This window comes from Balaenoptera acutorostrata, chromosome 19 (assembly GCF_949987535.1).
Source record: "Balaenoptera acutorostrata chromosome 19, mBalAcu1.1, whole genome shotgun sequence".
In the NCBI taxonomy this organism is placed as follows: domain Eukaryota; kingdom Metazoa; phylum Chordata; class Mammalia; order Artiodactyla; family Balaenopteridae; genus Balaenoptera; species Balaenoptera acutorostrata.
The window spans coordinates 16,493,873-16,510,446 of record NC_080082.1 but is presented as its reverse complement, the minus strand read 5'-3'; positions in this window follow the sequence as shown (position 1 = coordinate 16,510,446).

Below are 16,574 nucleotides of genomic sequence, written 5' to 3'. Positions count from 1 at the left end.
TGTAAGAGGACAAGAAAGGAAGAGAACTGATGTGGTGGTGGGTGGTGAGAAGTGGTCAGATTCCAGAAAAACTTTGACATTAGAACCAACAGAAGATGCCAAAGAATTAGACACAGGGTGTCAGGGAAAGGGGGAAGAAAGGCTGACTGCCATTTCTAAGTCCAAGGAAGGAGCAGAATTTGCACTGAGAATCAAGGTTTCTGATTTATATTTGGTAAGTTTTATATGCCCAGAAGACATCAGAGTAGAGAGACTGAGCAGGCAGTGGGGTACAGGACCCTGGAGCCCAAAGGAGAAGCTGAGGCTGGAGGTCTAAATTTGGGAGTCACCAGTATACAGACACATTTAAAGCCCTGACCCTAATGAGACACTTAGGGAGTAGGGTACAGAGAAAAGGAGATGCTTGATGACTGGGTTCTGTGATGGTCAGTTTTTACAGGTAACAAAGAGAAGAAAGAACCAGAAAAGGAAACTTGGAGGGAGGGGCCAGTAAGAGGAGAAACAGAAGACTGTGGTTACCAGGAAGCCATGGGAAAGAAACGTTTCCCAGAAGAGGAGATGACCACCTATGTCAATGCTGCTAAGAGGTCACATAAGATGAGGACAGAGAATTGACAAGAAAATTAGCAAGGCGGAAATGTTGGTGACCTTGCCAGATGGTTTCTGTGTTGTGGTGGGGAAGAAAAAACTTGAGGAGAGAATGGACGATAAGACATGGAAACGGAAAATAGAGACCACTCTCTAGATATTTGCAATAGAGAGGAACTGGAAAATAGAATGATATTTTTTGGGGGAGGGTGGATGTGGAGTCTAAGACGGGCTATTGTTAAAGAAGGGACACCTTATAGAATGTTTGTCTGCTGAAAATAATGATCCAAATGAGGGAGAACATAATGATTAGTAAGTAGGGGAGAGGGGGTGGGATGGAGCATACAAGTGCGGACATGGGGTTGAATAGGAGCTTGCACCTTTTGTCCATTTAATGGGGGACACAGAACAAAAGATGGAAGTGCAAAATTCATAGATTTGGCAATAGAAGAATGAGGAAGTTCTTGTGGTTTCTATATTCTTAGTGAAATTAGAGGCAAGCTGAGAGTTAGGATGGAAGAGGGGTTGCCAGAAGCTCAAAGAGAGAGGAGAGGGTATGAAGCCATCATTTTGGAGGCTGGGTGCGGGAACTGATTAGCAAAGTATAGTGGGATTGCTGGGTAGTGCTGAGGTCTGTGTGACACTCATAAATTTTAAGTCAGGTCAGTCAACCTGGCTGTGTTGTTTCCTTCAACACATTCTGCTGTTCTTCTGCAGGTAAGGATTTTTTTGTTTTTTGTTTTTTTGTAGTTTTAGGTTAACAGAGTTAGGGTCTTGACAAGCAAGGACAGTGGAAGATACGAGGTTTGCAAGAAGGCTGAGGGTATGCACAAGAGAAGAGTTTTAGTTGTAAACCTTGGAATCTAAAGTGAGTAACAAGGGAAGTGAAACATGAGGCAGATGATGGGCATAGAAGAGGGCTTGGGAGCCCCCAAAAAGGGGTTGAAGATTTGTTTAAGTTGGAATACTAGAAAGAGTGAGGTGGGAAGACAGAAGGTGAAAAAGAGTGGGATGCTTCAAAGAGAGATTTTTAGAAGTGATGAAGTTGCTGGTAATGACAAGGTCTAGGGTATGACATGACAATGGTGACATAAGTGGGATAGAGGAAAAGAGCATTAGAAGTGAACCTGTCAAGCAACTGATCGGCCAAAGTATTGGAAGGAATGTCTGTGTGGATATGAAAGTCATTAAGAATAACGCCAGGGAGTGATGGGAACAAAGACAGGGAGCCAGGCATGAAAAGACTCAGTGAATCAGCAGGTGCAAAGTGATCCGTGAGTGTGATGAGTAGGGCTGTTGGATGGTACAGCGCATTGGCACGTGCCTCAGAGGAGGTTTTGGAGGAGAAAATAAAAGTAGCCTAGGAACAGCGGTGAGGGGCGATGAAGACATCCATCAGCCTCCTAGCTCTATGGTACAGGGGATGTGGAAGGATAAAAGTCACCACTTAAGGGGACTGCAGGGGAAGCAGTGACCTCTAGAGGATCCTGATGCCAAATGGTAAAGGAAACATTTAGAGGAGAGAGAGGTTCAGGTGATAGGGGATTTGGGTAACAACAGACAATGAGTTCCAGAGAATGTGGTATAAGGATTTGAGGGGTTTCGGGATGGACAGAAGATTGAGTCAGATTAGGAACACACAGCCATGGGGGACAAGCATCTGGGAATATATGGATGATTTGAAGTCTCAGACTTATAAGTAAACTGAAGTAAACAGGGGTGTAAAACATGAAGGTATTAAGCATTATGGTCTTTTAAGGGAAAGTTCTGAATTATGCCTCATTCTTGGGATCTCACTTAGGTGGTGGTAAGAGGGTAGTCAGACAGGAAACCCTATGGGCCTGCCTCATCTTTCTGTGAGTGACAGAGACGGGACAGTGGAGGTCTGGGGTACAGGAGAGGAGAGGCATGACAAGAATGAAATTTGGAGTTGTGGCCATTATATATTTGTTGAGGACTGATGACCCTTGAGAGTGGAGGAGATGCCATCAGCAAGATGGTGAAAAGTGGATTTGGCTGTAGTGGGTGAGAGGTTTTAGACCTAGACTTGTTAGGAGGGTTAAATGAGATAACTAATGCCCATGAGGTAACTACAGTCCTGAGTGCTTAGTAGGTAAATAGGGTTAGTTCCCCAACTCTCTCCCACCGCCTGCCAAGACCTCCAACGTCCCCTGCAAATGTGCATAGGTGGGCCCCATGGGACGACTGGGTGTAAGGGTGTGGACCAGTGTAGAGCCATCTCCAGCTGTTAAAACAACTCAGAGTGCATACACGGCTGCCCATGGCTGGAGGCAGCACCGGCCACTGAGTTGGAAGAAAAGGGGTCCGCAGTGCACCGTCGGGAGAAATGAGGTCCAAACATTTTTTTTTTAACATCTTTATTGGAGTATAACTGCTTTACAATGGTGTGTTAGTTTCTGCTGTATAACAAAGTGAATCAGCTATATGCATACGTATATCCCCATATCCCCTCCCTTTTGCGTCTCCCTTCCGCCCTCCCTATCCCACCCCTCTAGGTGGTCACAAAGCACCGAGCTGATCTCCCTGCAAACATTTTAAGACATTTGCAAAAGCACATGACATTGAGCTCAGCTACTGGGAGACTCAAATGGCCAAACCTTTGGTCTATTTGGGGACATTATCATAAGGGCATGAAATTTAGTCAGAACAAATGCAATCAATACCCTGATCATGAGGCTTCATTGGCAACCAGCAGTAGGAATAACTGTCAGAATTGTAGTTGAGTTTGTTTTGATCACTTTAACTATAAAGTTAGAGATGGTCACAAAATATTCTGCAACTGAAACTTGGCTCCTCGGTACATAACACTCGGTAAATATTATTATTATTACTGTTACCCCTGCGATAGTTTGGCACAGTTTTCTTACTTAAATTTACCTTGTTAACCTAGGAAAATGAAACACGTGATATATTTCTTGGTCTTCCTGAAAAATAATCACATTTGGGATGTTTAAAACCATGGTTTTGTCACATAATAATTGGTTCCACATTTGCTAATTGAATTTACCTTTAAATGTTTTAAACTTTATTGTGAATAGAGAGTTCAGTTTAGTTTTGGGGAATGTTTTCTTTCATTCCTTTGTGAGAAGCAGCCAAACTCAAGAACAAAACAAGCCATCAACATTAGGGTGGAACAAAGAGGGTTCTTATGTCAAGCAGATTCAGAAAGCATTCATCTTCCAGAAAGGAATGAGAAAGAAAAGCAGGAGAAGGGATCCCCTTATCCAATTTAATGGAAGATCACAGGACCGAGAGGAGGAGAGGCCAGATTCAAACTTGGCGGCAACTCTGAAACCTTTCCACTTGCCCCTTGCTTCTGTCTCGCAGCCTCTTGAGTTTGAAGCAACTTGTTTCTAATCTCTCCGAGCACAAAGGAAAGCAACTGTGAGTGGCCACTCGGCTGGCGGTCCTTCGAGGAGAGGCCAAACAATGGGCTCTCTGCCACCCTCGGGGCTGAAGGGGGCAGGAAGTTGACAGCAGTGAGGATGCCGAGTCCCACTGCCTTCGGTACCAAGAACTGAAGTGGTCTCCTAGAGGCAAGACTGCATTTCATCCTTGCCTTTAAGTGTATTATTCTGTTTGCCCTCCACATTTGGGATTGTTAATGAGTTTGTTGCCCTTTCTGTCTTTCCGCCCTCACCATCCCCTCACTATGTAACCCCCTGCGGTCTGTCCTCTGTCCCTCCCACCGGTCAACAAATGCAACAGCCTCTTCTCCCTTCTTATCCTGGGTGGTTTCTCCCCAGCACAGAGGGAGCCATGAAGCCGATCCTCTCCCTGGCCCCCCTGCTTTCTTAGAACCCTCTCCTGCGTCTGCTGCCTTTCGTGTTAGCCTGGCTCTGCTTCCCCCTTCTACCTTCAGAACACGAGCTCTTCCCCACAGACGTGTCCTTGGCCCCTTCCTCTTCTCTCTCTGGTTTCATGCTGGCCATTTCCCCCTGTTCACTTCTGTGTGCACCCTCCATCCTCACGTCAGCACCTCCAGACTTAATTTATTGGAGGCTTCACCGACTAAACATTTCTACCTACGTGGGAGTCAGGACCTTAAACTCACGAGATAGAAGGTGGAAGTTAGCAACCTGTCCTTAACCTGCCCCTCCTCTGGTTTACCTTCTTTCTTGTAAAGGTACCATCACTTTTCATCAATACCTTCTTCGACCTCCTGATCTCTCTCATCCCACATCCAAGTATTACTGTTTCTGTTTTAAGCAGCTCTCTCATCCATCCTCTCCTTTTCCATCCCCAGTTCAGGGCCCTTGTTACCCCTGGAAAATCCAAATACCTTTGACTACTCCCCCACACGTACACCTTCATTATTGCTCTTCTCAACTCATCCTATACCCTACCTTCAAATGTATAGTCCAAAAATAAGACCATGATTAGGACACCAGTAGGCACCATGCACGTATACCTAATCCCTTGATCCTCTAAAAATATGTAGCAAACAAATGAGAGAGGGAGGGAGGGAAAGAGGGAAGGGAGGAAGGGAGAGAGAGAGGAAGGAGGAGAGGAAGAGAGGAAGAAGATACAAGATAGCAACCATAGATTTATTTCTAGATTTGTTGTGAATTTGGCCTCCGGAGAATCACCGACCTTCACTATGCCTCAGTTTCCCTTTTGGAAATTGTGAAAGCCTTTGCGACCACTCTTGCTGCATAGAATATATTCTTCATTGACTATCTTGAGGGCTCTGAGAGCCCTTCGTGGAAAGAGGTCACTACACACTCAATACCACTGCCTCATCACCTTTGTGTGTGGTTTTGATTAGTCCCAGGTCAAAACAAGTGTTTGCTGGTCACATGGTCTATTATATATTCTGTAGAGTTAATATTCTTAAACACCAGCAAGGGATTTAGTTTCTCCTCCTAAACAGATAAAGGTTTTGAGAAAACTTCAGAGAAGGTGTGTTGGGTAAGTGAAGTTGAAAGAGGAAAAAAAAAAAAAAAAAAAAAAAGTTAGTAAATTTTTCTCTGGGTGTTAGTTTAACTAGAGGCCAGCATGACTGGGAAGGTATACAATCCTTTTGACTTCAGATACTCCAGATCATTTGCAGCCAGTGAGAATGGACAAGCCAAGTGTCCTGGTTCGTCCTCATGGGAAGAAAGGGCAGCCTTAGGGCTCTACAATATTATCTAAGTGACTTAATCACTCATGAACAAGTTTGGGCACTTTCCTCTCCTTTTATAGTAGATAAAGAGCTGGTTGTATAGTTTCTTTCTGCCCATATACAGTTCCTGTATATAACCCCTATAGGCTGAAAATGACTTTCTACTTATTTAATAGCTCCAATTTTCCCCAAATTCCATTTGTATCATCTGACTTTATTACATAGCCAACTTCTTCAGGATATTAGCTACTGGAAATATCTCCCCGGCAGCCCCTCTTTGGGAATGAATTTGTGAAAATCAATATACATTTTGGACTTCTCAGGCTCCATAAAATGCATCTTGTCCTAAGCTGCTTACTCTAAGACAAAGAGTTGCACACGGGTAAGGGAATTTCAGATTTCATTGCTTACTCCTGCCTTTTTTTTCTTCTGGTGTACGATGTGGTACTTTTAACCACTGATTCACCAACTCCACTCCCATATGGCCCTGGTTTCTCTCTTCCAGATCAAGGGTACTGCTGCTGAGATTTAGTTACGTCAGTCTTTTCCCAACTCCCAGATACAAGTTATTAAATAGAAATGTCATGATTTAAAATCACCCTTCCCATATTGTTCTTACATTTTGACATCTTCTCTTCATAGCCTCAGTGTCAGATCGCTATAAATGCAGCAGACGTTTACAGGGCATATTTGTTAATTCTAATACACTGTATCAACAGTCTGTATTCTTCCACACAAAGTGCCAAGACTTCTAAGTATTCCCACCACTGATGCAAATTGGAGAATTACTCCTATAACCACATCTCATGGGTAGATCATGACACTCGTGAGACTAAAGTGGTGGATGCGCCCTCCGTACAGGCTAGATAGTGTGGTTTTATTCTGTGGCAACAGGAGAACAAAGGACTCCAGGCAAAAGGCCGGGGACGGCTCAGCTCAAAGCATCCTCTTGTCACACTGGAGGATGCTGAGCTCGTTCTTTGCAGCCATCTCTCTTGCATGTGTTCTGCTCTTGGGATGCCCTTTCTACAAATGCTCCCCATGGCTTTCCCATCAAGGATAACTCAGATCATCTGTGATCAGCAAGAAAAAGAGAAGTATAAGATTCATCAGAATAAGACCAAAGTGAAGAGAAAGGAGGAAGCACAAATGAGTATGGTTTGACGCTCCTCTTCCTTTCAGAAGGGACAAAACCAGACAACGGGGTAAACCATGGTGTCTTAAGCCTGTTGTCTGGTATCTGTCTTTTAGTTCTCTCCCTCCTCTTTGCCAAATCACGGTCATAAATATTTAATAATGACCCATCCTCTCCTATACCAAGCACCCTTGCCACCCCTTTATTCAGTGATTGTTATCATCTAAACTTATCCACATTTACCCATGAGCCTGCAAGCCCTTCCCCGCTCCAACCTCTTTTCAAGATTCAGCCAGGCCGTCTGTGTCTTAAAGAAAGCCCTTAAATAACAACCAAGGCAGTTCCTGACTACCAAACACTGACATTTGTCTCCATCACATTCCCCCACGTGACAGTCCGTGTAATAGACTATCTCCTAACACACACAGGCATTGCTTGACTCCAGTTCGCATTATCTACTAATGAACATACTCTACCCCTCACACCCACAATCAATCCCCTCTTTAAGATCTATATTCACCAGAGCCCGGATGACAACACCCCAATAACTGTATCACTCAACCTGCCCAGACTAATTATGGAATCCAGTTGATTCACTGCTTCCACTTTGCTTTCTTCCTTTCCTTTCCGGTCATCGGCTGCTACCTGGGCCCCCTGGGCTATTTCTCTTGCCCATCAGTAGGTGGCTCAAGCCTCTCTCCTCTCTCTTTCCCCTTCCTGCCCTAAGTGTGCAGCTCCCGCTCTTTGAGCGGCTGCTTAGGATGACCCGACTCCATCCCTGTTACATTCCTCCAGGCTTGTCGAAGGTTTGCACTATATCCCCGAGTAGCCGTGGCATGCCATGAAGAGTGAGCACAGCCCAGCCCTAATCATGACGACCTCAGCCCCACTGAGAGATGAATAATAACAACTGCTCTAGCCAGTCCCACAAGAGCCCACGGAGGACGTTTGTTTTGGAATAATGAATATGGAAATTTGGAATCCATAATAAACTGCAAGCAGTCTTTCAACTCACTCGTGCCGAAAATTCACACTCGCCTTTCCCATGTCTTGTCACTTGTGTTTTTTATCGTTCGATATGTAAACAAGGCCGGGAAAGCCTTTGTTCCTTGGTGCCTACTTAGATTTGCCCATTAATCCCGACCCCCCTCCCTTTCCCACCAATGCATGCAGGATTACACAAAGCAAAAGTCATTAATTTTTATCTCTGACTATCTGTAGGGTTTTTAATGTGGCCTGGCTCGCTTATGCGCCACCGACCACATGCCATACGTGCGTGTAGCTGCTGGAGCGGTATCACAGGCTAATGAATCACTGCCTCCTCTCCTGAGTAGTGTATGCAAGGGCCGTGTTCCTTTTTGAGCAGCTGGCATGCCGGTGAGGACCTGGCTCCGCCGGTCAAGGCATCTGGACATGAATTCAACATGGACTGCTTTAATTAAATGGCTAAGCGCACAAGACGCTAAGAAACAACTCATTGAGCGAGACTCGAAAGTGTAGTCGACACAAGCAAGAGGGTGGAAAGGGTAGGAAGGTACTTCATCCACACCACCCACTCTACCTAAAATCCTTGAAATCCCCCCGCGTGAAGCACAACCACTTGCTAAAAGCACGAGGAATCGTGGAATCCGCAATGAAACACCTGAGGTGAATCTAGTTCATCACCCTTAAATTTAGAAATCAAAACAGCAGAGCTAAACCTCCTCTTCTGCCCTTTGCAAAGGTTTTGTTTTAACGATACGCTTGCTTGCAGACTCCTGATACGGTGGATTTCAAGAAGGAGGGATGCAGTGAGAGGTGGGTAGGAAAGTCTGAATGTACCTGTTACCAGCAGTCCTGGAGGAAAGGAACAAGTTAATGCAGCTTTGCAAATATCAGGAGGCCAGAGTGGTCCATCAGTGTGCTCATTTGCTGAGGAGGAGAAGGGAAAAACAGCATGGATTCATACTGTCCACTTGGGATGGGCTTTGCATAGATCAGAAAGATGAAGTATCTGCCAGCTCATGTTTGCTTTCAGCCTACCCTTTATTAGTCTATTTCAATAAGGAAACAAATGAAATATTTTCATAAGGAAGAGCTGTTGCAGCGGTAACCCCAGTTTTACTCTTCTGAGCACTTATCTTTAATTCTGTTGCAAGTTTCCGCATACTTCCACCTTCATTGTATTTGGTTTGCCTGTATACTTCATTGGGAGGCAGGATAGAATAATTTAGGCTGAATGAGGACTCAGGATTCAGATGCTTCTGGGCTCTCATCCCAGCTTAGTTCATGTCTAGTTATGTGGTCTTAGGCAAGTCATGGGATTTCTCTGAATCTCCTTGTCCCCATCTCTGAAACAGGGCTAAGAATAATACCTACCTCATCAATATTTTGTGAAGATTGAGTTAATCCACACCAGATCCATAACACACACTTTAGACTCTCAAAAATGATGGCTGCTATTAATGTTTTGCAGAATGGGGTCATGTCATGTTGATGTTTTACTGGCCAAATACAGAGAGGACCTGTTTCCTGTAATTGACTAGATTTACCTGCATGTACCAGTAAGGCCTTAAAGAAGACCTTTAAAATAGATTACTGTGCAACCACCACCTCTCCAGTCTCTACTCCTCTGCTCCCCATCAAAGACCTGGTACCTTCAATTGGTAATAACATGCACTACAGATGGACCTGGGGCTCTATTTTCTTTTTTAAATAATTTATTAAGACACCATTGTTAAAAAGACCCTGAGGCACTCTGCCTTAAAAAAAAAAGGGATATGAAAATGGTAAAGCAGGCTCAGCATTCTGCCTGGTGTTCCGCCCTCATTCTGAGCTGAGAGGTTGACGACCAGGAGAGGAAGTTAAATGCTGGTGTCTATACTCACTCTGTCCTTGTATGGTACGTTCTCTGAGATTTTATAAATCCATGGAGGATTGGACATTCCATGCCAGCAAGATCGTCAGGGCCCTAAGAGTCCCCCAGGGGCAAATGACAGAAGGAAGACTATCCATGGTGCACAAAATTCAGTTAAACCTCACATAGACAGTATGTGAGATTTCAATAGTAATCAGTCACAAAGATTCAGGGCAATTCAACATTTGACACACCAGCCTGCCAGGTCTAAGCTTGACATAAAGGCAGAATTCTTGAGTAATAAAGCAAGACACTTGCTGAATCTTGTTTTTCTCTTTGGGGTCTTCAGAATGGGGAAGTCCAGTGTCGGTTCTCCTTGGGGCATCATTAACTCATCTGCCAGGTGCCACGGTTGGAAGAAAGCATATTAGTAAAAATGGCTGCCATTGGAAGAGGGACCTGTGGTTTGATCCAACCATGGGTTATCAGTGTTTTCAAAACTGTGGGCCCAGGTCTACTGGGGAAGTTGAGGAGGAGACAGAAGAGGGTTGTTTGGTGAGCACTGACTCTGTGAGGGGCAGGAATGGGGTTAGGAAATCAGTCACCGTACCCGGTCTCATGGAGTAACTGAGACATTGGGCAGCAGTCATTGCAGTGGCGGGTGGAACAGAGCAGTAGAAAACAGTTCACTTGAGTCTTAAAATCAGCTTCACGTCCATGGATTGCTTCCCCTTGTTCCAAGTGGATACGAGGAAGTAGGGCATACACAGAATTCAAGAACAAGTAAGCCGAAAGGCTTATCAGAAAACTGCTATGCCAACAAATGAAAACCAAAAATAACTTGAGTATTGGACTCGTGACTGTTGGTCCAGGCTTCTTTTTTAGCCAAATGTTCTCTTCTGTGTTATTTACACAAAACTGTTCAAAGAGGCTTTGTGAGATGTGGTTTTCTCAGGAGTGGGACTTCTTCTTTCCCTATGAATGTTTTAAGTCCCACTGTAGTTCTTCAGAACCACAAATATACATTGAGAACAGCTTAAGATGTCAAGATATAGAGTTTGATGAGTTTGACAAAGGAATCAAATGCTTTCCCTCCAAGGTATGTTGGTGTTAGGTGTTTTAATAAGTTAACCAGTGTGCTAAAGACCCAAATGAGACCTACAGCTTTTTCAGTTTCTTTTTTTTTTTTTTAATTTATTTACTTATTTTTGGCTGTGTTGGGTCTTCGTTTCTGTGCGAGGGCTTTCTCTAGTTGTGGCAAGCGGGGGCCACTCTTCATCGCGGTGCGTGGGCCTCTCACTATCGCGGCCTCTCTTGTTGCGGAGCACAGGCTCCAGACGCGCAGGCTCAGTAGTTGTGGCTCATGGGCCCAGTTGCTCCGCGGCATGTGGGATCCTCCCAGACCAGGGCTCGAACCCGTGTCCCCTGCATTGGCAGGCAGATTCTCAACCACTGCGCCACCAGTTTCTTTTTAATGACTTTGTTGAGATAGAATTCATATATCATAAAATTCAGCCATTTAACATATATAATTCAGGAATGTTTAGTATATTTACAGAGCTGTGCGATCATTACCACAATCTAAGTGGAGAATATTTTCATCACCCAAAATGAAACTTCACAACCCTTTGTAGTCACTCCCCATCCTTCCCTCCCCCCAACCCTGGGCAACCACGAATCTACTTTCTGCCTCTATAGACTTACCTCTCCTGGACATTTCATATAAATAGAATCATACAATATGTGGTCCTTCAAGACTGGCTTCTTTTTCACTTAGCATAATGTTCTCAAGGTTCGTCCACATTTAACATGTATCAGAATGGGGGAATTCTTTTATTGCTTCAGTTTCAAAACTCAGATGCACACACTACCCACTGTACTGAAAGCTGGAATGTCAGCTCAGAATGGGTCCGTTAACTTGCTGACTATTGGACATTAGCCTGTTATTGAACTTCAGGCTTTATGTATACAAATCAGTTTCCTTTGGTCCTGCCATTTAGATTCCTTCCAGATTCCCAAATTCTTGAACGGCTCTTGCATATGATATGAGATATTATTCTTTACGATTTTCCCATGTTAGGAAATATAAAGTGTCAATATTGGCTAGTCCCAATATCCTGGATTTTGTGAAATTTTTTTCACGTAGATTTGCTTGGAGAAGAAATGGCCACACATTGTAAAAACGCAATGAGATTTTAATGAGCTGAATGTGAAAAACAAGAAGAGCTCTGAGCCAGGAATGAGGTGATCTCTACCGTCCTGCTGCTCCCCCCATTGCTGACCTGGAGACCACAGGCGTGTCACTCAGCCTCTCAGCTTCTGTCTCCCCACTGGTAAAATGACCATGCCTCTCCCAGGCTTTGAACCTCCACTAGCACCCCCAATGCTTGAGAATCAAATACCAACTTCTTAGCATAATCACATGAAGCTTTTGCAATATGGTCTCCGCTCCCCTCTTCAGCAGCATCGCTCCTGTGCTTTTGTAGTATTAGACCAAACTCCCTAATTCCATCATACAGGCACCTCTTTGTATGCCGCTCCCTCCCCGTGGTGTGCTCTCCTGCCTTTCTCTTGCAGGAAAATCTCTTCTCATCCTCCCAGGCCTTACTCACATGTCCCGCTCCCCTATGGAAGGCTTCTCTGAATTCCCCAGGCAGAATTATCAGATTTACCCCCATATCTCAGGGCATTTAGTTCATACTTCAGCTAGGGTCATTATCATATTGTGCCATAATTGTTTGTTTCTACATCTGCCTCAGCACCTCCCACACCAAATCTTAGCACCTCTAAGCACCCAAACCCTACTGCCACGTCTGGGCCGTAGTAGATCCCCCTAAATATTTATTAAACTTACAAATTAGTTTGAGGGAACTGACCTCAAATTAACTGTCCCCTTTTCTCCATCCTCATGTCTCCATCCTAGACTAAACTACACATTTATTGCCTCTTGCCTAGACTCCTCCAGAGTCCCCTCTTTTCCTTCTTCCTTCCTAGAATCCATTTTCCACCAAGAAGTCAGAGAGGTTGTGAAAGAGTCAAATGAGACCTAATATACATGAAAGAGATTTGCAAATTCTAAAGGCACTTTGCACGTGTAAGGTTTTTAATTGTTTAATTTTATGCCTGTCCGATTTTGATTTTTAGAATAAAAGTGATCAAGAGAAGGGTAAATGTTGCATCCCTTGAGATAATTGGAAGCACTCTGGGCTATCGCAAAACTGGGACTGAGAACTACAGGATGCATGATTGTTTTCTCAAGCCTGCGCTCCACACCCAGAGCCTGGAAACCCTTCCAGTCTTTGTGGGTACCTGCTCCCGATTCTCTAATTACCATCAGAGGCTCTGAAATCACAGAGTTCAACTGAAGCTCCACTCATTTCTACATCTTCTACCAATGGCCTCTCCTACTGCGTGTAGTAGTGATGTCACACCCATCGTAGAATCAGGACAGTTTCCTTCCACCCACATTTATCATTACATTCTCTGCTTTCCCTCTCCAATATTCTATGAGAAAGCTCCTAGGCCCTCTTGACTTATTCTGTTTCCTTTATGGAAACTACCACATAACTTCTTCCAACCACGATGTTCTCACAAAACAGACCTATTCTTTCTTCTGCCCCAAATTTGTCCATCTTCTCATGATAAATACTGTGAATGGAAGTATGAACTTGTCAATACACTGTGGTTCCAACATCTATAGCTACCCAGAGAAGAAGCTGCTGGAATCAAAATGCCCAAATCCATTTGTTTCTCTTCATCCTAGGTTAAGGCACAATCATATCTCATGCCTGAACTACTACAAAATTCCTGCCTCCTGTAGCTTATTCTCCACACAGAATTCTGAATGATCTTCTTAAAACAAAACTAAATTAGAGCGTATCACTTCTTTGCTTAAAATCACGTAAAGTTTCCCTGTAGCATGTATAATTGAGTCCAGACTCCCTAACCTAGGCTTTGACCTCTATGTGATCTGCCTTTGGCCCCCACCTCATCTTTTACCTCTCTTCCCTGCCACAAGGAAACCAAGGTTTTACTATCTCTTTTCCTTCTGCCTGGAATGTTCTTCTAGACTCTCCCTCAGTTAGCTCCTGCTTGCCATTCAGTTCTAAAATTAAATATCATCTCCTCAGAGGACCTGTTTCTGCCACCCAACCTGAAGTATCCCACTGTGTTAATTAGGCTGAGTAAGGCTGTGCTATGGTAACAAGCAACCCCAACTTCTCAGTGGTCTAACAGGAAAAAGAGGTCTGTCTCCTGTATTATTTTACTAGGGCTGCCATAACAAGCTACCACAGACTGGGTGGCTTAAACAACAGAAATTTACTTTCTTACAGTTCTGGAGGCTGGAAGTCAAAGATCAGAGTATCTGCAGGTCTGGTTTCTCCTGAGGCCTCTCTCCTTGGCTTGTGGGTGACCACCCATGGTCTCACTGTATCCTCCCATGGTCTTTCCTCTGTGTGCATCCTTTGCATCTCTTTCTGTGTCCACATTTCCTTTCTTTTAAGGACCAGTCACATTGGATTAACGCTCACCTTAATGGCCTCCTTTTAACTTAATCACCCCTTTAAAGGCCCTTTCTCCAAATACAGTCACATTCTGACTAGGCTTAGGGCTTCAACAAATGAATTTCAGCAACACAATTAGGCTCATAACATCTCCCTCACTCAAACTCTCCTGAGGATCCAGGGCTATTGTTCTCCATTCTTAGAAATCCAGGCTTCTACCATGTCAACACAAGGCCTCTTCCATGATTGCCACAACAGGGTTAGAGAGTTCTAGAGTATCTCACACTGGAAATTAAATAATCCAGCCAAGAAGTGATATGAGTCACATCTATTCTCATTTCATTGGCCAAATCATATCACATGATCATGCCTTACTTTAAGGTAAGTGGGAATCACAACCCTTCACGTGTCCAGACATGTAGGAGAATGGATATTAGTGAATGGTAGTAATGCCTACCACACTCAAAGATCAATCCCACAAGACCACAGCAAAAAAAATGACCACTGTCAACTTATCCAGGATAATTTAAAAATGGGCTAAGACTCTTGCCCTCCAAGAATGACATTGATTCTTCAAGAAAAGAAACAATCCAGTAATGTCAAGTCCTGATCCCTCAGTGAATTTCAAAATCCCTCTGACTCAATTGCTGCCTTGAGTATTAGTGGCCTCCTGCCTACCTGGTTCATTAGGTCCAGTCTGGCTACCCTTGGCTCCCTGCCCAATCCAAATGCCTTTGTCAGCCACTCCTGTCCCTTCTCACTCATGTTACAGATGTCCCCATCCGTTAGACTTTCTCCTGGTTCAATATCAACCTGAACCACCTCTACAACACACTTGGACCCAAGACACAGATCCCTACCGAGGGAAGTCATCAGTAAAGTGGACACAGCCTCCCACAGAGGAAGGCTGCAACACTTCAGGGAGCCCTTGTAGCTCCTGAACAGATACTGTATTCACTTGCTCATCCACTTAACCCCAGACCAGCCCATCATTGCTCTCTGCTCAGGTTCTTCACATGGTGAGGGAGACTATCCAGGAGCATTGGTGAGCTTCCTGGCCCCTCTCAGATCCCTCCTTCTCCACACTCCTTATTTCCCAACTCCCTAGCTCCTCAGTCCCTTCCTATATGTTGCTTTCTCTTTTTCTGTAAGACACACACAGTCTCCCCTAACCTGGAAAGTCCTGCACTCAACTTTGCGTTGCTCAAATTAACAACCTTTGTCTCCTTCATTACTTGCTCAAACTTCCCAGGCAGGAGGTCCATACCCCCCACTTCCTGTTCTTTGCTTTCCTTTTATTCCTCTACCTTCCATATTCTTATTCTTCTAAATGATAGCCTGGGTCCTCTTTACTTCTCCTACTCCCTCACTGCTTGCAAATACACCTCCTTCTTGGCTTTGGGAATACCACAGTCTGCTGATTTACCTCCTTCCTCCCTGACCACTCTTCCTGCTGACTGCTCTGAAACGAAACTGGCCACTCTGACCAGATGGCTCTTCTTCTGTCCCTCCAACAACAATGCTGCCTTTTTCCTCTGTGTCTTTGCCCTTACTGTTCCCGCCACCAAGAGTGCCTTTCCCACTCTTTTCAAGTTATCCGGGTCCCAACAGGCCCTATGAAGGGCCATCCTTTCCATTCATCCTTTCATAGTTCATCCCAGCCACCATGATCACTCTCCTGAACCCGGACCATCTAGACCAGGGTTTGGCAGATCTTTTGGTAAAGGACCAGATGGTGAATATTTTAGGCAGGTCATAGAGTCTCTCTTGCAACTACTCACCTCTGCCATTGTAGGGAGAAAGCATCTGTACACAGGATATAAATGAAAGGACATGGCTGTGTTTCAATAAAATTTTATTTACAAACACAGGTGACAGTCCATTTTGGCCCCACAGGTTGTAGTTTACCAACCCCCTGAACTACGCCATTCCTTTTTTTTTAATTGAAGTATAGTTGATTTACAATGTTGTGTTTCTATTTCTGCTATGCAGCAAAGTGATTCAGTTATACATATATATATATGAACTAGGCCATTTCTAACCTTATTCTTTTAAATAACCTGTTACTTTTCACATCTTATTTTCCAGCTAAATTATTAACTCCTTAGAGGTAGAAACGTTTTCGTACTCCTTAGTATGCACTTTCTTTGAAACGCACTTCATGAGATTCTCTAAGCATTTGTAGGTGCTCAGTAGAGAATGAATGAGTGGGGAGACAGGCCTTTTAATGATCTGTATCACCAGATGCTACATAGTTGGAGCCCCCAGCACAGCTCCCAGAGCACATGAGGAGTTCAGTATTTCCTGTTGTAGTTCTTCCTCAAAAACACTTCCCAAATCCAGAGCTGTTGGAGAAGATTGGGAGGCAAGATTGACTCTGTC